The 26,550-nt window shown below is 40.5% G+C and overlaps 1 pseudogene; it reads left to right on the top strand.

Annotated features, from left to right (window-relative positions):
• The first annotated feature begins 15,325 nt into the window (after positions 1–15,325).
• Positions 15,326–15,446, top strand: LOC132625252 (5S ribosomal RNA; annotated as a pseudogene).
• Positions 15,447–26,550: the final 11,104 nt, after the last annotated feature.

Genomic DNA, 26,550 nt, shown 5'->3' on the forward strand with positions numbered 1-26,550 from the left:
TTGGCTTGATGCCATGTGGAGATAGTAGATATTGGAGACTATTGATACATCTTTATCATGATATTGTAGTATCTTATTTGTTAACGTTTGATAAGCGGATAGTGTTCTATTATGGCTTATTGTGTAGCCTTTTCATGATATTGTTGGTGTCCCATGCGTGATACTTGTGATATTGATTTGAATGTTGACATTGAACTCATACATTGCCCGCATTCTCATCATTCGTGATATACTATTGATACATTGATGATACTTAAGAAAACACTGTTATGAGCTGGGCTCAGTTCGATGAGACTGATGTGAGGATGGATGTTCAATGTTTATCTCGAAATCGAGGATGAGTATAGCGATTACCGAGGTTATAGCCGGAATCATGGTAGCGGTTGCTGAGGTTGTTTCCAAGATTGAGGCACATGTGCTTTGCAGGTCCCCCACGGGTTGTGCTGCCGAGATGTGATGTTCCATCATCGGAGTACATATGTACGGTGTATATGCATTGCATTCACATTTCATACATTATTGCATTGCATTGTATAATGGCTTCTATTGTGATATTCTTGTGATGTACTTGTGATATACGGATTCAGATTGAGTATTTTGAGACTTAGCACATTTAGGTTTAGATGCTAAACATAGGTGATGACATGTGCTTGGATTCTGGCTCGTGTGTGACTTATACCTTGTTGATTTTCCAGTTTATCCTACTTTATTGCCTTGATATATGTTAGCTAAACTTAGTCGGCCAATGATACCTACTAGTACTTATTATTTGTACTGACTTGCACTTGCTGCATTCTTTTAGGAATACAGAGTTCCAAGTGGGATCGACCTCTACTTCTCGTGGCTGATAGTGGTTCGAGAGTTGCTGTTAGAGTCTTACAAGGTGAGAACGAGGACGTCTGACGCCTTGAAGATTCTTCTTTTATTTATGGCTTACTTGATATCCCGAGACATATTTAGACTATTGATGTATTATTGTTATTTCCCGACAAGTAGAGTCTAGTTAGATGCTCTTGTATGGTTAGACCAGACTTTGGGTGGATTTGATGTAATGCCTTACTTCCGCATGTTTTTATATCATTATCATCAAACTTACATATTTCTTTCTCTTCCGCTTATTTATTATTATTTCATGTCTTTAAGTTTGTTGGGATAATAGTTCGCCTATCGAGGTGGAAAAGGTAGGTGCCTGCGCGACTTAGCGAAACTAGGTCATGACAAGTTGGTATCAGAGTCCTAGGTTTCTAGGTCTATAATACAAGAGCGTGTCTAGTATTTTCTTGTGGATCGGTATGATGAGCTCCGTACTTATCTACGAGAGGCTATAAGATATTTAAGAAACTTCACTTTCTTTCCTTCTTTCGTGCTATTTTATTCTAATTGGTATCTGGGACAATCGAATTGGTATCTGACTCTTATCTCTTCTCTCTCTCAGATGGTGAGGACTCGAGCTTCGATAGCTCAAGACTAGGTGGCAGAGCCCGCAGCTATGGCTAGCATCAGAGGGCGAGCGATAGCTAGAAGATGCAGTAGAGCTAGAGGCCGCGGCTAGGGGCAGGGCTCCTGCGGTGGGGCAGCGCAGGCACACCCCGAGGCCACTTCAGAGCAGATGATGTAGGATACTATGGCTCATGTACCACTCCACTTAGATGCCCAGCAGGCTGCCGCTGGTGTTGGTTTTCTGAGCGGAGGATCGCAAACCCCTGAGCAGAGCGCACCCTGCTGCGGCTATGGCTCTATGGATGGATGCCCTGCCATCCCCGAGAGATGATCTTAGACCTGTGACGGGCCCTGTTATGACCTTGACTAATCAGGAGTTAGTTCGGAGATTTAGGAAGTTGGAGCCGCCGAGATTTTCGGGGTACTTCTGGAGAGGATGCTTATAAGTTCATCTCGGACATGCATAAGGTGTTACATAGGATGGGGATTGTTGAGTCCCATGGTGTTGAATATGTGTCCTACCAGTTTTGCGAAGACACGAAGACTTGGTAGAGGTATTTTGTTGCTTGCAGACCTGAGGGTTCTCATCCACTGACTTGGACACAGTTTCATCGGGACTTCCTTAAGATTTATGTGCCCCGAGCTTTGAAAGAGGCGTGTAGGGATGTGTTTCTGCATCTTCAATAGAGGGGATTGTCTGTGGAGGCCTATGTTACTCACTATTTGCACTTGGCTCGTTATTCAGCCCCTTTGATTCCTACTGAGCCTGACAGGATTCAGCGCTTTATTGGTGGACTCATTCGTTCTCTTCAGATTCCTTGCCTTCAGCTTGAGCTATAGGGCCTTCCTTCTAGTCCATCGTTGAGCATGCTTCTTTAGTCGAGGCCGCTAAGGCCCATGCATTTGAAGGGGGTAGTGAGAAAAGACAGCGATAATTTTGGAGTTATTATGGTTCCAGCTCGAGAGGTGCCGGTCAGTCTTCTAGGCCGTATCAACCATATTCTGACTGCCCTGTACATTCAGCTTTGCAGGCTTTCTCCAGTGAGCCACCCATACAGAGAGCTTATAAGAGGTCATTTTCTTGACTAGTAGATAGGTTTGTTCCAGTCGGGTCCTCAGCTTCAGTCTATTAGTCTCCGCCTTCTAAGGGCTGTTTTGTTTGTGGAGAGTTCGATCATTATGCTACGGGTGTCCCCGATCTAGGAAGGGTCATCAGTCCCAGAGGACTCCGGCATCATCAGGTAGTTGAGGAGGTGCTTTTCATAGGGGCAGTGCTCAATCAGGCTGTGGCAATGCTCAGGTTTCTAGGGGTGGATCCCAGGCTAGTAGAGGTGGGTCCCAGAGTTCTAGAGGTGGATCTCAGTCTGGAAGTGGTGGGGCCCCTTGTTATTTGTTCCCAGGTAGACCCGAGGTAGAGGCCTCAGATGCTGTTATTTTAAGTATTATTTCTGTTCGGCATAGAGCAACATCTGTGTTATTTGATCTTGGATCCACTTATTCATATGTATCTGTATATCATGCTGTTGATTGGGATTTTCCTTGTGATAGCATTGCTGTATCTATTCATGTGTCTACTCCGATTGGAGATTCTGTTGTGGTTGATCGAGTTTATCACTCATGTTTGGTTACTTTTATGGGTTATAATACTTGGGTAGACTTGATGATTCTTGATATGGTGGACTTTGATATTATTTTGGGTATGACCCGGCTTTCTCCTTATCATGCGATCTTATACTGTCATGCCAAGACAGTCACTTTAGCCATGTCGGGCATTCCTAGACTTGAGTAGAGGGGTACTCCAAGACCCACTCCGAAGAAGATTATTTCCTTTCTTCAGGCAAAGAAACTAGTCAACAATGTTTGTTTAGCTTATCTGGCTCATGTGCGTGACACTACTATTGCATCTCCACCCTTTAAGTTCATTCCTATTATGAGTGAGTTCCCGGAGGTAATCCCTTCTGATCTGCCGGGTATGCCACCCAATCGCAAAGTTAACTTCTGTATTGACTTGGATTCGGGCACTCTCCCTATTTCTATTTTGCCTTATCGGATGGAACCTGCCTAGTAGAGAGAGCTTAAGGAGTAGTTATAGTATTTATTTAGCAAGGGGTTCACTAGACCGAGTGTCTCCCCCTAGGGTGCTCTTATGTTGTTTGTGAAGAAGAAAGACGGATCTATGAGGATGTGCATTGACTATCGCCAACTGGACAATGTTACTATTCAGAACAAGTGTCCTATGCTGACCAGCTTTAGGGTGCTTCGGTGTTCTCGAAGATTGACTTGCGTTCAGGCTACCACCAACTGAGGATCAGGGCTGAGGATATTCTGAAGACAGCCTTTCGAGCTAGATATGGACATTATGAGTTTCTGGTGATGTCATTTGGGCTTACCAATGCCCTGACTGCATTCATGACTTTGATGAATAGCATCTTTAGGTCATTCCTTAATTCCTTTGTGATTGTGTTTATTGAAGATAACTTAGTGTATTCCAAGCGTAGAGAGGAGCATGAGAGCCATCTTCGCACTTACTTGGGTTGTTGAAGAAGAATAGCTTGTTTGCTAAGTTTTTGAAGTGCAAGTTTTGGTTGGAGTCTGTAGTGTTCTTGGGCCACGTTACGTCTAAGGACGGGATCATGGTTGATCCTCAGAAGATTGAGGCTATGAGGGATTGGGCGAGACCCACTACTGTGACCGAGCTCCGTAGTTTTGTGGGTTTGGCCAGCTACTATGGCCCTTTTATGAAGGGTTTTGCTTCTATTGGTTCATCTTTGACCAGACTGACTCAGAAAGATGTTCCCTTCTAGTGGTCCGATGATTGTGAGGAGAGCTTTCAAAAGCTCAAGGCTCTTTTGACTTCAGCCCCGATTCTAGCATTACTCGTGGAGGGTAACAATTTCTCAGTCAATTGTGATACATCCCGTATGGGTTTGGATGCTGTGTTGATACAGGAGGGTAGAGTCATTGCCTATGCTTCCCGTCAATTGAAGATCCATGAGAAGAATTACCCTACCCATGATTTGAAGTTGTTAGCCGTGGATTTTTTTTTGAAGATTTGGAGCCATTACTTGTATGGTGTCCATTGTGAGGTTTTCACCGATCACCGTAGCCTCCAGCATGTGTTTACCCAGAGAGATCTTAATTCCAGGCAGTGCCGATGGATGGAGCTTCTGAAGGACTATGACTTCTCTATTCTTTATCATCCTGGGAAAACCAATGTGGTTGCTGATGCCTTGAGTCGCGAGGCCATGAGTATAGGGAGTTTAGATTGTTTGGTTGTTTCCGAGCGTCCATTGGCCATGGAGGTTCAGACTCTAGCCAACAGTTACGTTCATCTTGATGTTTCGGCCCCAGGCAGAGTTTTGGCTTATATAGAGCGAGGTCATACTTATTATCAGTTTGAGGATGCTCAGCTGAGCAAGATTCGAGATAGGGTTTTGAGGGGTGAGGCCAAGGAGGCCATGATTAATTCTAAGGGTACTTTGAGTGTTAAGCATGTGCGTTCCTTGTGTTGGAGACTTGATTCATTTGATTTTGACTGAGGCCCATAACTCTCGATATTCCATTCATCCGGGGGCGACTAAGATGTATTGTGATTTGAGACAACACTATAGGTGGCGTCGTATGAGGAGGGATATATTCGATTTCATGGCTAAGTGTGGTAATTGTCAGCAAGTTAAGTATGAGCACCAGTGACCCGGTGGTGCACTTCGGATGATGCCCATTTTTGAGTAGAAATGGGAGAGGATTGCCATGGATTTTGTTGTGGGTCTTCCAAAGTCCCTAGGTAAGTTTAATTCAATTTGGGTGATAGTTCATCGATTGACTAAGTCCGCTCATTTCATTCTAGTTCAGATTTCCTACACCACGGAGAAGTTAGCCAAGTTGTACATTCGTGATTTTATGAGATTGCATGGGGTTGCTATTTCTGTCATATCTGATAGGGGTACTATCTTCACTTCCCATTTCTGGAGAGCTTTTCATGAGGAGTTGGGTACCCGATTGGATCTTAGTACAACTTTTCACCCCCGGACCGATGGCAGTCTGAGCGGACCATTTAGGTGCTCGAGGATATGTTGAGGGCTTGCGTCATTGATTTGGGTGGTCATTGGGACCAGTTCTTGCCGTTGGCAGAGTTTACATACAACAACAGTTATCACTCGAGTATCGACATGACGCCTTTTGAGGCTTTGTATGGTAGGAGATGTAGATCTTTGGTTAGCTAGTTTGATGCATTTGAGGTTCGACCTTAGGGTACGAATCTTTTGAGAGTCTCTTTAGAAGGTGAGGGTCATCCAGGCCAAGTTTTTAGTAGCTCAGAGTCGACAGAAGATGTATGCGGACTGGAAGGTTCGAGATTTAGAGTTTACCATTGGTGATTAGGTTCTATTAAAGATGTCACCCATGATGGGTGTTATCAGGTTTGGGAAGAGAGGCAAGTTGAGTCTGAGGTATATTGGTCCATTTGAGATTCTTGACCATGTAGGCGATGTTGGATATGAGTTGGCCTTGCCACAGGGCTTGGCAGGAGTTCATCCAGTTTTCCATGTGTCTATGCTGAAGAAGTACTATGCCGATGGTACTTATATTGTTAGTTGGAATTCGATATTTCTTGATGAGAAATTTGACCTATGAGGCAGAGCCTATTGCGATTTTGGATAGGCAGGTTCGATAGTTGAGGTCCAAGGAGATTGCTTTTGTGAAGGTGCAATGAAAGCATCGTCCTGTTGAGGAGGCCACTTGGGAGACTATGTCTGACATCCGTAGCAGATATCCTCAGTTGTTTGCCGATTCAGGTACTTCTACATTCTTTTCCCTTCGTCACTTGAGGACGAGCAATGGTTTAATTGGTATCTGATGTAACGACTCACTTGGTCGTTATAGCTTTTTTTTCAGCAATTTTTGGCCTTTCCCCAACTTTGTTAGCTCACTTTTGACCCGAGGGGACTGTTGAAACGCTTTTCGAGGTGTCCAAAATTGATTTGGGTGACATTTTGAGAAAATTGGGCCTTAAGAGAAAAAAGTTGACTCAAAGTTCACTTTTGGGTAAACAGACCTTTTTCGAAAATCCATCGATTTCGAAAGGTCCGGATTGTTATTTAGTACTTGTTTGCATATTTGGTTCAGGTCCCTATACGCTCAGGTGCATTTCGGGACTTGGGTTGAAAAATTAGATTTGAGGTATCGAGGGTTGGCTCGATCAACGAAACCTCGTTGGAAATTTTGAGGTCACGAGTGCATTCGTAGCGTGTTTTTATGTATGCCTGTATATCCAGTATGTGGGCAGATGGGCTCGTGAAATATTCTGAAATTTGAGTTGAGTTGTAAAAACTTGAGATTATTCTGGTGTCTGGTGCCCACTTTGGCGGCACCAGCACCGCGGCAGTGGCACTGCTATAGCAGTCACCCTGCCGCTGAAGCGGCCTATGCATTTTGGGCATGATCACTGGAGTGGTCATGGGACCGCCGAAGAGCTAACGTTGAAGCGTCCTGCTGGTCGCGGAAGCGGGTGTCGCGCAGTTAATTTCATTAAATGAGTGTTAAATGCCCTAAGTCCCACATTTATTACTATTCTAAAATCTGAGCTGTTGGGAGTAATTCTAGGTGATTCTTGGAGGAAATTCTTGGTGGTAAGTCCCTCTATCTTCCTTCCTATTTCATGATTTCATTATCATCTCCGGATCTCATTATCATGCTAGGTCACTAATAATTCTAGAATTAAAAGTGGATTCAATGAGTTCGCCTTCTAGGCTTTGTAATCTTGATTTAGTGGTTGGTTTAGCTTCTTTAAGCATTGAATTGATGATTAGAATCCTTTATTTCATGAACTCTTGCTAGTTAGTGGCTAATTGTTACACCTCGCAGTTCGGACGTTGAGTTCCGTAGGTGTTAACTGCTTAATTGTGAACACTAAAGTGATATGCGTCTATTCTATTGTTATAAGGGTTTAAGATCAGGTATGAGGAGTACCGAAAGGATTGGCGGGCAAGTGAATCAAGGAAATTAAGTTGTCGGACTTTGGAGAAAATATGAGGAACAATTTTGGTCCAACTTGGGGGGCGAATATCTCTTAGCATATGAAGTGTTTTAAGGTGAAACAAAAGCCCAAAATGACGTTCGTCGAGTCTAGTTTCCAACGCAACAAACCGCTCGTCTATTGGACTTCGGAGTACAGAATTATGGATGTTAATATTTCAGCTGATAGAGCAGAAACGTGTGCTACAGTACTGCTACAGTACCGACTTACTACAGTACTGCCATAGTAAACCGACCCGAATTTGACCCTTATAAAAAGGGTAAAACCCCTTTTTTTCACCAGATTTGCCCAGAAATTTCCAGATTTTTGAAGAGAGAGAGAGGGAAACAAAAAGTAAGCAATTTTCAAGTGACGGAGTATTAATCGAAGCTCGGATAAACGCATAGATGTGATTCTAGTATGGTTTTGCGGTGGATTCAAGGTGGATATTAAAGATATCGCTATTTTAACAAGAATAAGTATGAATCTCCTATTATTAATGTTAATTTTGATTTATTTACGGAGATAAAGTCGTTAAATAATTGTATAGCGAGTTGGTTGGTTATGGAAATTGGAAAAACATCGTGTGAGATGTTTATGCAATATTTTGGTGTTGATAATATTGTTGTTGATGTTGGTGTTGTTATTGTTGTTGTTGGTTGCTGACTTGAGATTTCGGGTTAGACATATAAACATGGGAGATGCTGCCGAAATTTCGGCAGATTCTAGAAAGATTTATTTGGAGGCTTAGGATTAGTATATAACAACGAGCCTAACACTATAATGAATGGTTTTATATGTAGATTCCAAGACAAGAGGTAGGTTGGAAAGTCAAGAAGCGAGCTTCCAGGTATGTTAAGGCCATCCTTTCCTTCTTTTTGGCATGATCTATGACAAGTGAGAAGCGTAATGATATTCATAATGAATCCATTCTTAGATGTAGGATGTCCTGAGTTCCTTGACCTCTTAAGCCCGAAGGGGCATTCTTAAGTTGTGCGATTTCATAGTGTTGTCTAATTCCCGAAGGGGACATTCATAAGGTCTTTCTCTTACCTATGCATTTTACATTTAATTTTTGAGTCTCGAAGGAGACAAATGAAAAGGGGGAAGAAGTTCCCGTTTTGAAATAAAAGTTGATCCGAAGGGAGTCTTTTGATGGGTTTTAAAGATTTTCATGCATTTGCATAATTACATACATGCACGACATCATTTCATGGGGAAGGGAAAAGGGCTAAGGCGTTATATACGCAACCCACCTGATCAGCTGGTATACGATAATTATTATGCCCGAAGGGGACATTATGCTATTATGCCCGAAGGGGCTGCGCGCAGGGTGAAGACATGCATTATATATATATATATATATATACACATACTCATGCTGCATCAAAAGTTCATATGCACATACACGTTTATCAGAGTTGGTTACAGGTACAGGTCGAGTCTGTTACTCTTTTATCATCCGAGTCGAGATATATTGTTTCAGTTCTGCCTTACATATATATATATATATATATATATATATATATATATATATATATACATATATACATACTCATGCTGCATCAAAAGTTCATATGCACATACATGTTTATCAGAGTTGGTTACAGGTACAGGTCGAGTCTGTTACTCTTTTATCATCCGAGTCGAGATATATTGTTTCAGTTCTGCCTTACATACTCGGTACATTGTTCGTACTGATGTCCCTTTGCCTGGGGGAGATGCGTTTCATGCCACGCAGGTGTATACAGATGAGTAGAAGACATTGGCTATAGGATGTTCCCAGGCTATCAAATGGATTGGTGAGCTCCATCTCAGTTCGGAGTGTTGTCGAGTCAAAGTACTTATGTTATGGTATTTTGTATATGTTAGAGACTTTGCAGACAGTGTCCTGTGGATAGTACGTCGAGGAGTCGACAGTGGTATAAAGCGACCATATAGGTCGATGTGTTTTCAAGCTTTATTTTTAAGGATTTTATTGTGACTAAAGGTTTTCTTGAATTAACGATAAGGGAGAAGTCCTTAATTTGGAAAAAGAGTTTTATTGAAAAGTTTTTTTTTTACCTGACGGAAGCGTCATTTCGAAGATTAAAGGTTCACAAAAAGTTGTGACTCACGGATGGAATGGTAGTATGGCACTCAGCCGAGTAGGGTCTTAGGCGTCAGTCGCGGCCCTCCGGTTCGGGTCGTGACAGAAATGGTATCAGAGCAGTTCGTCCTAGGGGTTGTCTGCAAAGTCGTGTCCAGTAGAGTCTTGTTTATAGTGTGTTGCGCGCCACATTTATAAACAGGAGGCTACAGGGCATTTAGGATGGTTACCCTTCTTTCACATCTAAGATCGTGCGATGAGAGCCAAGTCATAGGAAATGAAATTCCTTGCACTAATTCTTGATTTTAGCAGAGGAATGGTATCGACAAAGGAAGTGAATGATGATATTGGGATTACAGGGACAACAGAAGTTGAGGGAATCAGCACACAGGTAAGTATTGGTAAAAAGGATTATGAGTCGGATATGGTAAGGGTGTTGCAGGAATGATTGAAATGTATAGCTAATGAATGGAAGAGGAAATGACTAGGGAAGTACAAAAGGACGATCGATAAAGGTTTGAGGTATATTTCGAGTCGTGACGCAAGAGGTAAGCTGGTTTGCATTTATGATTGTTTTCTGGATTGCTTATATGTCACACCCTAATATCCCTAGGGTGTGATGGGCACCTAACCCTTACTTAGGGCCGAGCGAACCCTCTGCCCTTAGTGCACACATGATCTTTTTGGACTTTTAAATCAAATAAGGATGAAATACATAGTACAATTTTTAAAAGTATTCCTTTTCGTTGTTCTCAATTCAAACAAAATCTGTAATCATATGGAGTTCATATCATAACACAAAATGACACATCGGCTGATGGAGCCGCTTACAGAACTGACATTCTATACCCACGACTCTGTCTGCAAAGTCTCTAACTTCAACCAAGACATCACAGCAAAATACTTTGACCCGGCAACACTCCAGGGCCAAATGGAGCTTGCCAACTTCGCTGGAACATCTTTTATAATGGCTTCTACTCATCTGGATGTACCTGCGCGGCATGAAACGCAGCGTCCACAAGAAGGAACGTTAGTACGAGCAATGTACTGAGTATGTAAGGCATGAATAGTAACATAGTAAGAAATGTACTTATGAATAATAACAGAATGGAAACATAGAGCATATCATGGGGTAAATGAGTAACCTGTACATCTGAGTGACTTTTTGGCGGATACCATGCATGCTTAGTGCTGCGGAACGTGCAGCCTGATCCATATATACATATACTATATTATATTGCTGCGGAACGTGCAGCCCGATCCATATACATATATTGCTGCGGAACGTGCAGCCCGATCCATATATAAATTGCTGCGGAACGTGCAGCCCGATCCATTTACCCATATATCCCGCGTCCGGGACGATATCATATCATACCAACTGGTCAGGTGGCTACGCGTATATAACGGTCTCACCTTTCCCCTTACCCCATATACATATACATATACATATATCATATCACAGCATGCAGGAGAGCCCAAAGAAAGTCATGTATCTATCGGAGTGACGTAGGGTCGGTAACCTCCGATGATATTATGGAATAATCATCCCGACTTTGTCTCACCTTGAAGGAACAATTATTATAAGATGAGACTAGCAACGAATAATAGCGTTAAGAGAACATGGAATAAGATCATAAGTCTCTTAAGGCGTCGCTTCATATACATATGCACATAGAACAAATTTTCAAGACTCGATGGGTACGTACATAAACCGACACCTGAAGGCTCAGAAACAAGTTTCGGGTCAATCAGACTTAGTATAAGGAAGTTATGAGCGTTTGAAGTACAAAACCTTCTACGAACGTTTCAAAAGCTATTTTTGGAAAATCAAAGCAATAATCATACCAAGTACCTTTAAACATGAAATCATTCTTATCATAGTCATCATAGAAACATTCTCATCCTTGATATCATCATTGTCATTGTGAAACATATCCATTGTTATTGTCATAAGAGCTTACAAAATCATAAACCTCTGTTTTGGTAGAATACGGACACTTTGGAAAAACATTTACGAGTTATTGGGAAGAGAATCATGCCTTGGAATCATAAACATTTAACTTTTGAAACACAAGTAAGATATGGAAACAATTATGAAATCATAATATCGGGATCATGCCTTTGAAAGAAAGGGACAAGCCTTAACATACCTGTTCCCACGTCCTATTAGCTACACTTAATTGTCCAAGCTCGTTATCGCTAGTCTACATTCAAGAAGATTGACGCAATCATTAGATTCATCACCATATACTTGTCTTAATCCTTCAAATGAATTCATTTATAATCTGCCGAAATTTCGGCAGCATCTCCCCTGTAAATACACCATCCCCGAGAATCTAACTCGGCCCAAATCATCAATCAACAATTCGAGAATTCAACTCGGAAAAACTATCAACAACAATACCATCAATCATACCAAGAACATCAACAATCAATTCAAGACACATTCTAACATTAATAACCTTTACCATACAATTTAACGACATTTCATTTATATTCAATTCAATTCACATAACATTCAAAACGACTCAATCAACATACTACTTCACCTGAAACCTTCCAATTCCAACAAGGACAATGACAACCTATTTCCTTCTTTCAAATTCAATCACAACAACCCAACTTACAATCTTCCAAACAAATGTCTCACTTCCAAATTCATGAATTCCACCAACATTTTACATTAATAGCTTCATTCCTACAAATATAAGAATTCATGCTAGTGTTACATTAGCTCCTTCAATAATCTCACAATGATCACAACTTCATTTCAAACCATCAAATCTTCATTTTTATTATGGAATCCACAACAACAACAATCAAACTACTAAATAAAATCAATTCATTTGTTCTACACAATGCAACTATATTCGGCCAACACCCCAACATACCAAGTTCATGATTTTCATCCATTTCTACATGCTACAACACTCACAAATCATCCATAAAACATGGGAAGGGAGATTGAATACATACCTTCTTCACTTAACTCCTTCATTCGGCTAAGCTTATGAATTGCCCAAATGAATGCTTTGCTTGTTCCAACAACTAGTCCATGTTAATAAGGGCCTTACATTTAGTAGAAAAGCTAGAAGAAATGATTTTTCTTGATCAATTTCCATGGCCTCAATTTTTTGAGCCATGGCTGAACCTACTATATTTCTCTCTTCTTCTTTTTTTTTTCTTTCCAAGTTACATGTCTTGCTATGTAAGCCTTGTCCATATTTATAATTACTCCCAACAAATAGAAGAGTGGACACATGTCCCTTCTCTATTTTTCTTGAAGTTTCTTAAAAATAATCAAATATGCCAACTTGTCTTGCTAGGTAAGCTTAGTCCATATATATTTATAATTAGCCCACATTTAATAAAATATGGCATGTGACACACGGCCAACATGGCCCCTCCAAGAACCTTCCCGAATATTTTGTGAAATTCCCATTTTGCCCCTAGCCTTCCGCAATATTACCATGGGCCATTTTGTGAATTTCCCTTTTTGCCCTTAGCCTCTCTCAATATTTCCATGCTAATAATATTCATAAATAATATCCATAACCAACTTGTACATTAGAATAATTTTGGAAAATGGTATTGCCCTTAACTTACCACGACTACCTTGAAATTTCCGAGCGTACAAAATACGGGATATAACATTATACAACTCCTAGATGTGATGTCGCTTGGCCGATGAAGGAAATAGAGATTGTATCAACCTTAGGAACATGTGGTATATTTCTAGATAACCTTTATAATAAGACTTTACCTCAAAATTTTTAGACGGGTATGGTGAAGGTTATTTGACGATAGAGAAATTAAGTGCGATGTCGATTTATGTGTAAGGAGAGAAGAAAGTAGGTGTGTAGGTGAAGGTAAAATATCGCAAGGATCAATTTAGTTGCTGCAGGAAGGTAAAAGATATGAGGTTGATTCCTTTAGACAAGGAGACAGGGTACGAGTACGAGTACGAGTAAAGGGTTCTAAGAAAAGATATATTGCCGGGATTCATAGTTAGGATGTAGAAAGGTATGCTAGGAAGACCTACAGATTAGACATATGAAAAGGGAATATGAGACACCAGAATAGTCCGAGGGAAAATTTAGAGCATATGAGCTTTGCAATTAGAATTTCGAAACGATTGTGAGGTATGAGTCTGGCTAGTTGGTCAAAAAAGGGGAGATGTATTAAAGCTACAAGTTCAGGACAAAATCAAATGGCAACGGGATGATGAGTCACAAGTGGCTACATCGAGTATTATGTATACCCTTATGATCGATGTTACGACATGTCAAAAGTATTGATTGTGCTGTATGTCAAAATTGAGGTAGCAAACGCTACAGAGGGAATCAGGATTGGGTTTTCTCGGGGATTAAAGTTAGATAGCGGTAACTCTACTAACAACATAAGAAGGAGCATTAGGAAAAAGGAAGGTTATGATATCAAGGAGGAGGGAGAAACACGGACAAGGAAAAACGTATACCCATTGAGGGTCAGATAATACATAATTGAGGAAAAGATTAGGATGAAAGCAGGAAAGAAGACGACAGGATAAAGTTTAAATAGATCAACAGGATATAGAGTAAGGTTGTACGTGGCAAATGGAGAATATGAGGACTTCGGAACCGACCTATACGTCCTTATAACCAGAACTAAGAAGGTTGTAAATAATGGGCACTCTGGCAAAGGAGGACAAGGACCAAAGATTTAGGAGATCACGAAGATTATACGTCTATGATGGTTACAGATTGATTAATGGAATGATAAGATGAAGATGACACTACAAGTGGACATTGGGCGTTAATTATTGGAATAAAGAGTACCATTCTGGCTGGACAGATAATTGAGTACATCATTATTTCAAGTATCCCTAGGGATTATTATAGGCAAGATTTGAGATTTAAAGTAGTATTTTTGAGTAATGACAAGTAGGGCACTTGAAGGATTCGTAAGTGAAAGAACAAAAGCGGTGACAAAGGGATTATTATGGGAGGAAATTTCGATCGATAATGGAAATGGAATACAACACCATAAAGTAAAGCCTTGATGGGGGGAAGCAAGTAAGCTTGGGTACGAGCACAAGGGCTGACTAAGGTATTGGAGGAACTATGACACCCGACAATGGGAAAATCAAGAAGTAATAGGAGTTACGAAGCAAGATGAGCTAAGGAATGCAGGGAGAAGCCATGAAAGTAGACGGAGATAAGATGGCAAGAAAAGGATTCAAGGATATTGCGATTGGTCGAAACAAGCTGGTGACAATGAACCCTCATGAAAATTTGAAGCCGCTAGTTATCCCAATTGTGAGGGTATATGACATAGAACCATATAAACAATCGCCATGATGAGATGGCTAACAGAATGGTGCAAGAACGAGGAGGGGGATACTTCACTTTACAGCCCTCCAGACCAAGAAGAGGACCAGCCGACTATAGGTATATGAGTCTTTTATTGGAACTCCTTATGTGTGTACAATTATTGCAGGATACCATTGATAGTTGACAAACGGAAGTTTAAAGAGACCGATAACCAAGGTACTTATAGATAACGGCGGCTAAGAAGTTTTACCACTACAAGGGATCTTAAAATTAAGGATGGAAAGCAGTTGTATCTGTTAATTGATGGCTTGCCATCAAGAGTTCCAAAGGCTAAAACAACATTTGCATGGTCAGTAAAGTGAGGGAATTTTCCAATTCGGAGGGAGGTACATGATCAAAATTTTTTCTTGGGATCCGTTAGAACTTCAACTTGATTTAGGTCACGTGATAAAGGCCACGCAGTAGGATGGATGTGATCATACCAGCACTAATGCACCTGATCCCATCAGAACTTCGAGGTTAAGCGTGCTTGGGTCAGAGTAGTAATAGGATGGGTGACCCCCTGGGAAGTGTGCTAAGGAGACCTACAGGTTTAGACATAAAAGGAGGATGAAGAACTAGAACAGTTTGAGGGAAATTAGAAGCGAGTGAACCTCACGATTGGAGATTCTAAATGATAGCGAGAGAAGAGGCTGACCAACCTATGTTAAAAATGAGGTGATCGGAGTATAAGAGAAGGACAGTCACTTCAAGACATCAGTAAAAATGTCGTGGAGTTGTAACTACAACATTCGAGGATGAATATTTTTAAGGGGGGAAGAATGTTACACCTCGCAGTTCGGACGTTGAGTTCCGTAGGTGTTAACTGCTTAATAGTGATCACTAAAGTGATATGCGTCTATTCTATTGTTATAAGGGTTTAAGATCAGGTATGAGGAGTACCGAAAGGATTGGCGGGCAAGTGAATCAAGGAAATTAAGTTGTCGGACTTTGGAGAAAATATGAGGAGCAATTTTGGTCCAACTTGGGGGACGAATATCTCTTAGCATATGAAGTGTTTTAGGTGTAACAAAATCCCAAAATGAAGTTCGTCGAGTCTAGTTTCCAACGCAACAAACCGCTCGTCGATTGGTCTTCGGAGTAGACAATTATGGACATTACAAGTTCAGCTGACAAAGTAGAAACGCGTGCTACAGTACTGCTACAGTACCGACTTGCTACATTACTACTACAGTAAAATGCTACAGTACCGACCCGAATTTGACCCTTATAAAAAGGGTAAAACCCCTTTTTTTTTCACCTGATTTGCCCTGAAATTTCCAGATTTTTGAAGAGAGAGAGAGAGAGAGGGAGGGAAAAAAAAGTAAGTAATTTTCAAGTGACGGAGTATTAATCGAAGCTCGGATAAACGCATAGATGTGATTCTAGTATGATTTTGCGGTGGATTCAAGGTGGATATTAAAGATATCGCTGTTTTAACAAGAATAAGGTATGAATCTCCGATTATTAATGTTAATTTTTGTTTATTTACGGAGATAAAATCGTTAAATAATTGTATAGCGAGTTGGTTGGTTATGGAAATTGGAAAAACATCGTGTGAGATGTTTATGGAATATTTTGGTGTTGATAATATTGTTGTTGATGTTGGTATTGTTGTTGTTGTTGTTGGTTGCTGAATTGAGATTTCGGGTTAGGTCGGCAGATTCTAGAAAGATTTATTTGGAGTTTTAGGATAAGTACATAACAACGAGCCTAACAATAGAATGAATGGTTTTATATGTAGATTCCAAGATAGGAGGTAGGTTGGAAAGTCGAGAAGCGAGCTTCCAGGTTTGTTAAGGCCATCGTTTCCTTCTTTTTGGCATGATCTATGACAAGTGCGAAGCGTAATGATATTCATAATGAATCCATTCCTAGATGTAGGATGTCCTGATTTCCTTGACCTCTTAAGCCCGAAGGGGCATTCTTAAGTTGTGCGATTTCATAGTGTTGTCTAATTCCCGAAGGGGACATTCATAAGGTCTTTCTCTTACCTATGCATTTTACATTTAGTTTTTGAGTCTCGAAGGAGACAAATGAAAAGGGGAAGAAGTTCCCATTTTTAAGAAAAGGGAAGAAGTTCCCGTTTTGAAATAAATGTTGCTCCGAAGGGAGTCTTTTGATGGTTTTTAAAGATTTTCATGCATTTTCATAATTACATACATGCACGACATCATTTCATGGGGAAGGGAAAAGGGCTAAAGCGTTATATACGCAACCCACCTGATCAACTGGTGTACGATGATTATTATACCCGAAGGGGCAGCGCGCAGGGTGAAGGCATGCATTATATATATATATATATATGCACATACTCATGCTGCATCAAAAGTTCATATGCACATACACGTTTATCAGAGTTAGTTACAGGTACAGGTCGAGTCTGTTACTCTTTTATCATCCGAGTCAAGATATATTGTTTGAGTTCTGCCTTACATACTCGGTACATTATTCGTACTGACATCCCTTTGCCTGGGGGCGCTGCGTTTCATGCCACGCAGGTGTATACAGATGAGTATAAGACATTGGCTATAAGATGTTCCCAGGCTATCAGCTGGATTGGTGAGCTCCATCTCAGTTCGGAGTGTTGCCGATTCAAAGTACTTATGTTATGGTATTTTGTATATGTTAGAGACTTTGCAGACAGTGTCTTATGGATAGTGCGTGGAGGAGTCGACAGTGGTATAAAGCGACCATATAGGTCGATGTGTTTTCAAGCTTTATTTTTAAGGATTTTATTGTGACTTAAGGTTTTCTTGAATTAACGATAAAGGAGAAGTCCCTAATTTGGCAAAAGAGTTTTATTGAAAAGTTTTTTTTACCTGACGGAAGCGTCATTTCGAAGATTAAAGGTTCACAAAAAGTTGTGACTCACGGATGGATTGGTAGTATGGCACTTAGCCGAGTAGGGTCTTAGGTGTCAGTCGCGGCCCTCCGGTTCGGGTCGTGACACTAATTTATGGAATTGGAAGTTAGGGTTTATACCTAAATTTGGGGGTTTTGCCTAGAATTCGAATTTGAGTAAATTGATGGTTATCCTAGCTTGATATTGATGGGAATTGATCACTTAGAGCATTAATTTCATGTTGAGAGATTTAGATTCCTAATTTCACCCTTCTAGTTCATAAAATCCATTCCAAAGAATGGGTATTTAGGTCTTGAATAGAAGTAGGGTTCGTTTGATGTTCTTCTTGATTCTAATTTTTTGATTCGAATGTGCCTAGACTTTCTTTATCTCGAGGCTCAAAGGAAAGGGAAGTCTAATGAGTGATTGTTGGTGACATTGCTGTTTGGCCTTCCAGGTTGGCTATGGTTTAGCCTATGGGGATACTTTATTTAGCGGAGCATATATTTAGACTATATAGTCGGAGAAAGCATGTAAACCTTCGGGTATGAAGTTGGGTTGGATATTGTCTTAGGTTGGACCCTGTTGTGTGATTGGGGTTAGCCACCCCGTTGTGTTGTGACTTATCTTGTTCTTTTGTTGTTGGCTTGATGCTACTTGGAGAGAGTAGATATATGAGACTATTGCTGTATCTTGATCATGATATTGTAGTATCTTACTTGTTGATGTTTGATACGAGGATAGTGTTTTATTATGGCTTATTATGTAGTGTTTTCATGCTATCGTTGGTGTGCCCATGCATGGTAGTTGTGATATTGATTTGAGTATTGACATTCAACTCATACATTGCACGTATTCTCATCCTTCATGATATACTGTTGATACATTGATGATACTTAAGGAAATATTGTTATGATCTGGGCTCAGTTGGATGAGAGTGATGTGAGGACGGATGTCCGATGTTTATCCTGAAATCGAGGATGAGTGTAGCAATTGCCAAGGTTATTGCCAGAGTCGTGTGGTACCGGTTGCCGAGGTTGTTGCCAGAACTGTGAGGTACATGGACTTCGCGGGTCCCCCATGGGTTGTGCTGCTGAGATGTGATGTTCCATTATCGGAGTACCTGTGTACGGTGCATATGCATTGCATTCACATTTCATACATTATTGCATTGCATTGTACTATGGCTTCTATTGTGATATTCTTGTGATATACGGATTTAGATTGAGTATTTTGAGACTTGGCACATTTACGTTTAGATGCTAAATATAGGTGATGACGTGTGCTTAGATTCTGGCTCGTGTGTGATTTATGCCTTGTTGATTTGTCTGTTTATCCTACTTTATTGCCTTCATATGTGTTAGCTAAACTTAGTCAGCCTATGATACCTGCCAGTACTTTTTGTTTGTACTATCCCGCACTTGCTGCATTCTTTTTTGATTGATGAGTTCCAGGTGGGATCGACCTCTGCTTCTCGTGGCTGATAGTGGTTCGAGACTTGCTGTTTGAGTCTTACAGGGCGAGCACAAGGACATCCTCTGCCTTAAAGATTCTCCTTTTATTTATGTCTTACTTGATATCCCGAGACATATTCAAGCTATTGATGTATTATTGTTATTTCCCAACTTGTAGAGTCTTGTTAGATGTTCTTGTATGGTTACACCAGACTCTGGGTAGATTTGATGTATTTCCTTACTTTTGCATGTTTTTATATCATTATCATCAGCCTTACGTATTTCTTTCTCTTCCACTAATTTATTATTATTTCATGGCTCTAAGATTGTTGGGATAAGGGTTCGCCTACCGAGATAGGAAAGGTAGGTGCCTGCGCGACTTAGTGAAACTGGGTCGTGACTCTCTCTCTCTGTATATATATATAGACCAATGATCCCTCAGGCGTTATATACACGTATATTATGTATTATATATATGTGTAGGGTATGGGGAAGATGACGACGTTATATACACACTAACACCTGATCAGCTAGTCACATGATGATGATGATGATGGCCACAGAGGCCGATATGGTGCGATGGGATGCCCGCAGAGGCTTGACTGGCGTTATTTACGCGCGCACACACACACACACACACAGATATATATATATATATATATATATATTTGTATGACCCTTATGCATGCATACATAGTATTTATGTATATCATTGGCCCACAGTGGCAGTTTAAACATACAGGTTATATTCATTTCAACCTATGTTCTCTTATGTCTCTTTAGTGTTACTTTCATGCGTTTTATACTCTGTACTTTGTCCTACTGACGTCTCTTTCCTAGGGGTATTGCGTTTCATGCCTGCAGGTTCAGGTATACAGGTTAACGATCCGCCACTGTAGGCTGCTGTTCGACTATTATTGGAGCACTCCTCTTGATCCAGAGTTGCTGTTGTGTTTTTGGTTCGTTATACTTTTGTGTGCATATGGGCACGGCGAGGCCCTGTCCCGACCTTGTTACGTCATATACTCCAATAAAGGCTTGTAGACTGTGATGGTATAATTAGACTTTGTATGGCCCCTTCAGCCTATATTTTTGCTATATAGTATTTCACGATGGCTTTGTCGGCTTACACAGTTTTTCTCCGACATAGTTGTATAGTATGTCCTAGCATAGTTGTATAGTATGTCTTCTTGGGCTCATCCTTTTTTCAACATATTTCTCATTTGATTTAGCAGATTTTCATCTGGTGATCCCCGAGATCCACTTTTGTTTATGATCATGATAAGAAAACATATTTAACGGTGCTCGGTAGGTAGGGCTCGAGTGCCCATCATGGCTCTCCAGTTTGGTCGTGACAAACTTGATATCAGAGCAGTTGCGTCCAAGGGTTGTCTACAAGCCGTGTCTAGCAGAGTCTTGTTTATGGTGTATTTTGCACCACAATTATAAAGAGGAGGCTATAGGGCATTTAGGAAGATTGTCTTTCTTTCTTATTTTTGATCATGCGATAGAGCTGTACCATCAGGATTTCTTTTACAATAACGTATGGTAATTTTAACGATGCCTGTGACAAGGAGAACTTCAGCTAGCCAGAGAGGCAAAGCTGCGACAGATGAGGGTACCAGTCGGGTGCCACTAGTAGCCGCGGGCCAGGGTGAGTCCCAGAGTGAGGCCCCATCTCAGTCTTCTTAGAGCCCTTCCGTTCCAAAGGATCCCAGGGGGGTTGCAGCTACAGTACCCCCAGTTCCTCCGTATGATGCATCAAGCCAGGAGATGCGAGAAGTTATTCGATTATTGACTCAGATAGTGGCCGCTCAGGCCCAGCGTCAGGGTACGGGAACTCGTTATAGTGACAGGGCTGTTAGTGCCAGGGATTGAGACTTCATCAATTTGGACCCTTCAGAATTCTTTGGATCGAAACCAGATGAGGACCCGCAGAATTTTATGAATTGGATGCTGAGGACATTGCGAGTTATGCATGCTTCAGACACTGAGTCAGTAGAATTGTCTTCGTACCGATTGCGAGATGTTTCTGTTCAGTGGTATGAGACCTGGGTGTCGCCTAGAAGGGCTAATGCATCCCCCGCAGTATGGAAAGAGTTAATAGAGTCTTTCCTTCGACACTATTTGCCAGTAGAGGCCCGACGGGCTCGAGTTGATCGGTTTCTGAATTTACGCTAGGGGAATATGAGTGTTCGAGAGTACAATCTTCTTTTTAATTAACTAATCAAGTATGCTCCGACGATTGTAGCTGAGATGCAGGATCGGGTACACCGATTTGTGAGTGGACTTGGGCCACATTTGATTAATGATTACATGACGGCCTCACTTTAGTGGGGTATAGATATCTCTCGTATTTAGGAATATGCTCAGGGTTTAAAGGAGAGGAAGCAGCAGTAGCGGGTTGGTCGAGAGCGTGAAAGGGGTCATAGCAAGAGAGCTAGAGCCTCTGGGTCTTTTGATGAGTACCAGGGTGCTCATAGACAGCAGTTCTCTAGGCGTTCAGCCTATTTAGCGGCTAGTGGGCCTTCACAGTTCTTTCACGACCTAACCTGCCATAACTGGCACCCACACTAACTCCTAGTGGGCGAACCAATTCGTAAGCCATCTACTCATTCAAGTCCATTTTATGTTAACCAATTCAATCAGTTATTAACCATTCGAGCACAAAATAAAACAAAATTAAGTCATGCCATAAGATAATGAAGTAAATGCGGAAGTCCTAACTATTACAACCCCAAAATCCGAAAGTCACCGTACAAGGACTCTAATCCAAAACATGTCTAAGGAACGTAAGTTGTCTAAACAAATAACCAACAACGTATTTAATAGAAATAAACATCAGAAAAGAAGATCTTCGGGCGGCCTGGCATGGATAGAAGCTCCCCCTAAATCTGTCAGCAAACGGCCTCAATGCTAGATATGAGGTCGGGTAGCAGTTTCTGGATCACATTCTGCACTCAAAAGAATGCACCAAGGTAGTATCAGTACAAACACTATGTACCGGTAGATATCATAGGCCGACTAAGATTAGTATCATGCATACATCATAAAATCAATAAAATAGACAAACCAGCCAACAACACATTATCAATTAACCCAATCAACAAGACAACCAAGGATATTTACAATCAAGTCACCCAATGACATCAAGAGTCAAATCAACGGAAGTAAGCAGCGGAAATAAGTCTACCAACAATAACCATTTACACGCTGTACACACATGCTAACTGATGTCATTTCTCAGTAGTCATGGCCTGCAGGGGACCCATGGTGTCCATGTACGACTCGTTCCGGACTCACTTCTCGGACCTTAGCTCACAACTAGGCCACATCCTCACCCCTAGTCAAATGTGCCGGTTCATATCTAGGCCTCATCCTCACCCCCGGTCAAATGAGCTTATATATATATATATATATATATATATATATATATATATATCTGTATCTAGTGTCACATTATTTTCAATAATCAAATTATCATTTGTATCTCAATTCCATCAAGAAGATCATATTAATTTCTCATCACAACACCATCAACCTGTATGTTCCAACACAATAAATAGTGGCACGAAGCCCACATAATCACTCAATCAACAACATATAGGAATATCAACCACATACATCATGTTTCAAGACTAGACATGCTTTCTCCTACCAATTTCACAACACATACAATCCACTAATCAAAGTCTAACTCAAGTAGACTGTAAAATACCTCAAATGTAGAGCTGGATCGATGCAGATTACTCCACTATAGCCTTTCCCTTCCGTAAAGCCTCGGAATGCTCAAAGTCTAGCAATTAGAATACTCAATAAGTCATAGTTACTCTAGTCACAAAATCAATGCAAGAACACCCTTCCCTTTTTGCCCTATTCCAATGGGTGAATGATTTCTAAGTGTAAATCAACCTAACATTGGCCTTAACAAATACCAACTATTAGTTTACAAAGCTATTTAATCAAAGCATCTATTACAAGCAGTTTCCATGGTCAAGCTATCATTTTTATGCAACCCTAAGTCTCAATTCACTTAGTTCATGTCTCTAATGGTTCAATTCTTGATTAAAAGGTAATACCCCAAGCCATTAGATGATAAACACACAATAACAATCATAACCCATCAACTATTGACAGTCTATTAAGTCTTAGAGTTACTATTTTCAATTTACCATTGTAGACCCATAAAAGGGATGATAATCATGAAGATGATAACGTAATGGTGGAAAGATGATTGAGACTTACGTCTCCAGGATATTCTTTCCCTAGCTTGGAAATTCTCCCTAGGTGCTTGTGGGGAATTATTTTGGAGTTTTATGAATAAAGAATTCGAAACTAAGTGTTTAAAAGTAGACATTCTGTTACCGTTGACCGCTGCGGCTGCCGATCCATCGCTGCAGTGGTCCCGCTATAGCGCGGACCTCACCAACTACTTCCCTTCTCCATGGCGGGCCTGATCCTGCGACATCGCTATAGCGGTCCAGTACCCGCCATAGCGGACACATCAAAAATCCAACTGACTGCGGTGGTGAGAGGCTGGCCGCTACAGTGGTCCCACCGCAGCGGTACTTCTTCCGCTGCAGCGGATATACTGAACTAGTATGCCGCTAATTTTATAGTTTTTCAACTCTACCACTCAACATTTCATCCGAGGCCTTACAAACACAAACAAAACTTGAATATTGATATAAAAACTCCATACAGACTCACCTGTGGCCTCGGAATTCCCGACAGAGTTCTAATTTCCTACGTCACCCCCCATGGACTTAACACAATCAAGAAATAATCACAAACAAGTCAAGTTTTCAGTTCTTAGACTTATACAATCGAGCTTTTATTAGATCGTTCTACCCTTAGGAAGGTTCTATTTGGTAGGGTGATCCTATGTTTTTCATAACGATCGGGAGGGTCGTTACAAGTTCCTAGGATCGAGGTTTGACAGACCCACTTATTTTGAGTCGAGCAAGAGTTTAAAGGCTTCTAGTTCCCAGTTTAGCAGTGGTTCTAGCCAGATGAGACCATCTATACTGCGATGTGCTCAGTGTGGTAAGTTTCACGATAGATAGTGTCGTTTGGGTTTGGATGTGTGTTATTCCTGTGGTCAGCCAGTCCACATTATGTGAGATTGTCCGTTGAGAGGTGGTAGAGGTTTAGTTCAGCCGATATGATCTACAGTTGGTTCTTTATCATTGGTACACACTCTAGGACAAGGTTCTCAGACACCAGCTAGTCGTGGTAGAGGTAGAGGTGGAGCATCCAGTTCGAGCTGTCCTCAGAATCGCATTTATGCATTGGTTGGTTGACATGATCTTGAGTCATCACTTGATGTTATCATAAGTATACTATCAGTATCCTCCCATGATGTATATGAATTGATCGATCCAGATTCTATGTTGTCATATATTACTCTTACTGCTGGTAAGTTTAGGGTAGAACCCGAGTCGATTAGACCTTTTGAGGTGTCTACACCTGTTGGTGATCCCGTGATAGCTAGAGGAGTATGCAAAGGTTGTGTAGTTATAGTCTGTAATCTTCATATTATATCTGATTTGATTGAGTTAGATATGGTGGACTTCGATGTTATTATGGGAATGGACTGGTTGGCCTCTTGTTATGCTAATGTTGATTGCAGAACAAAGATGGTCCGATTTCAGTTCCCAGGAGAGCCAGTGCTGGAATGGAATAATAATATAGCTTCACCGAGAGATATGTTTATTTCTTATCTCAAGGCAAAGAAGATGATCGTAAAAGGTTGTATTTATCATATAGTTCAAATTCAGAATACAAAAGCAGAGTCACCGGCTCTTCAATCTGTTCCAGTGGTTAAGGAGTTTCCAGATGTGTTTCTAGACAAGCTTCTGGGTCTTTCGCCAGAGCGGGAGATTGACTTTGCTATCTATGTTTTATCAGATGCTCAGTTGATATCTATTCCTCATTATAGGATGGCACCTACTGAGTTGAGAGAGTTGAAGGAGTAGTTGAAGGACTTGCTCGAGAAAGGCTTTATCAGGCCTAGTGCATCACTGTGGGGAGTGCTTGTGTTATTTGTAAGAAATAAAGATGGCTCGTTACGAATGTGTATTGACTACATGAAGCTGAATAAGGCGACTATAAAAAATAAGTACCCCTCCCGAAGATTGATGATTTATTTGATCAGTTGCAGGGTGTCAGATATTTCTCGAAGATAGATTTGAGGTCAGGTTACCATCAAGTTAGGGTCTAAGAGAAAGACATTCCGAAGATAGTTTTCAGGACTAGATATGGTCACTTTGAGTTTCGTGTGATGTCATTCGGCTTGATAATGCCCCAGTTGTATTTATGGATTTGATGAACCACGTATTTAGACCTTTCTTGGATCAGTTTGTGATTGTATTTATTGATGATATTCTAGTATACTCCCGAATAGAGGCAAAACATGCATAACATTTGCGTGCGGTACTCAAAGCCCTTCAAGATCGGAAGCTGTTGTTGACACCTAATTTTTGACCTCCCGTAATTTATTTTTATTTACCTAGAGTCCTTGAATATTAAACGGAGTGAAATATGTATTTTTAAAAGTCAAAATGATTTTATAAACTATGTAGATAATATTTTACCATTCTTATTTGGTAAAATAATTTCTATAATGTTAAATCATTTGGAAATTAATTTTCAACAATTATCATACATTTTGCTAAATTCAATCAAGAAAATAGTTCAAAATATTTATTTATTTAATTGTTCAAATTATCATAAATTGATTAGCAAATATCTCGCTTTGTTTAATGCAAGAAATCTGTTAATTAAATAAATTAACCATTGTTACCCCTCAATTCTTGTTTAATCAATTTATTAGAATTTTGTCATAATTAATTAAGTTTTTAATTGGGATTAATTTTGAAAATTTCTCATTAAACTGCTGTAATTGAAATAATCAATTATTAGCCAATTATGGCCTTAATTGAAATAGCCAAATTCATGGCTTAATTCAATTATGGTCACTTTTTACAGAATTAATTTTTAGTTTGGCCAATTAGTTTAATTGTGGTTCTAATTTAAATATCCAACTGAGGCATATTATTTAAAATTGGCTACTTAGTGCATATATGACCCTCCATATACATATACACAGATATACACATGTGTATATCAGGTATACACGTATATCAGATGGGCTGCCCCTCTATTTTTATTTCAATTTGGCCGAGCCCAGCCCAATACAGGATAATACCCGACCCAATTCAGCTTCTAAAGGGGAGTAAACCCACTTTACCTTTTATTCTCGATGCCAAACGACCCCTAAAGTGAGAGGAGCGTTTCTTTCTAGCCACCGCTCCTCTACGCTCTCTCTCCTCGTGGTCATCGGCTTGAAAATG

This window comes from Lycium barbarum, chromosome 12 (genome assembly GCF_019175385.1).
Source record: "Lycium barbarum isolate Lr01 chromosome 12, ASM1917538v2, whole genome shotgun sequence".
In the NCBI taxonomy this organism is placed as follows: domain Eukaryota; kingdom Viridiplantae; phylum Streptophyta; class Magnoliopsida; order Solanales; family Solanaceae; genus Lycium; species Lycium barbarum.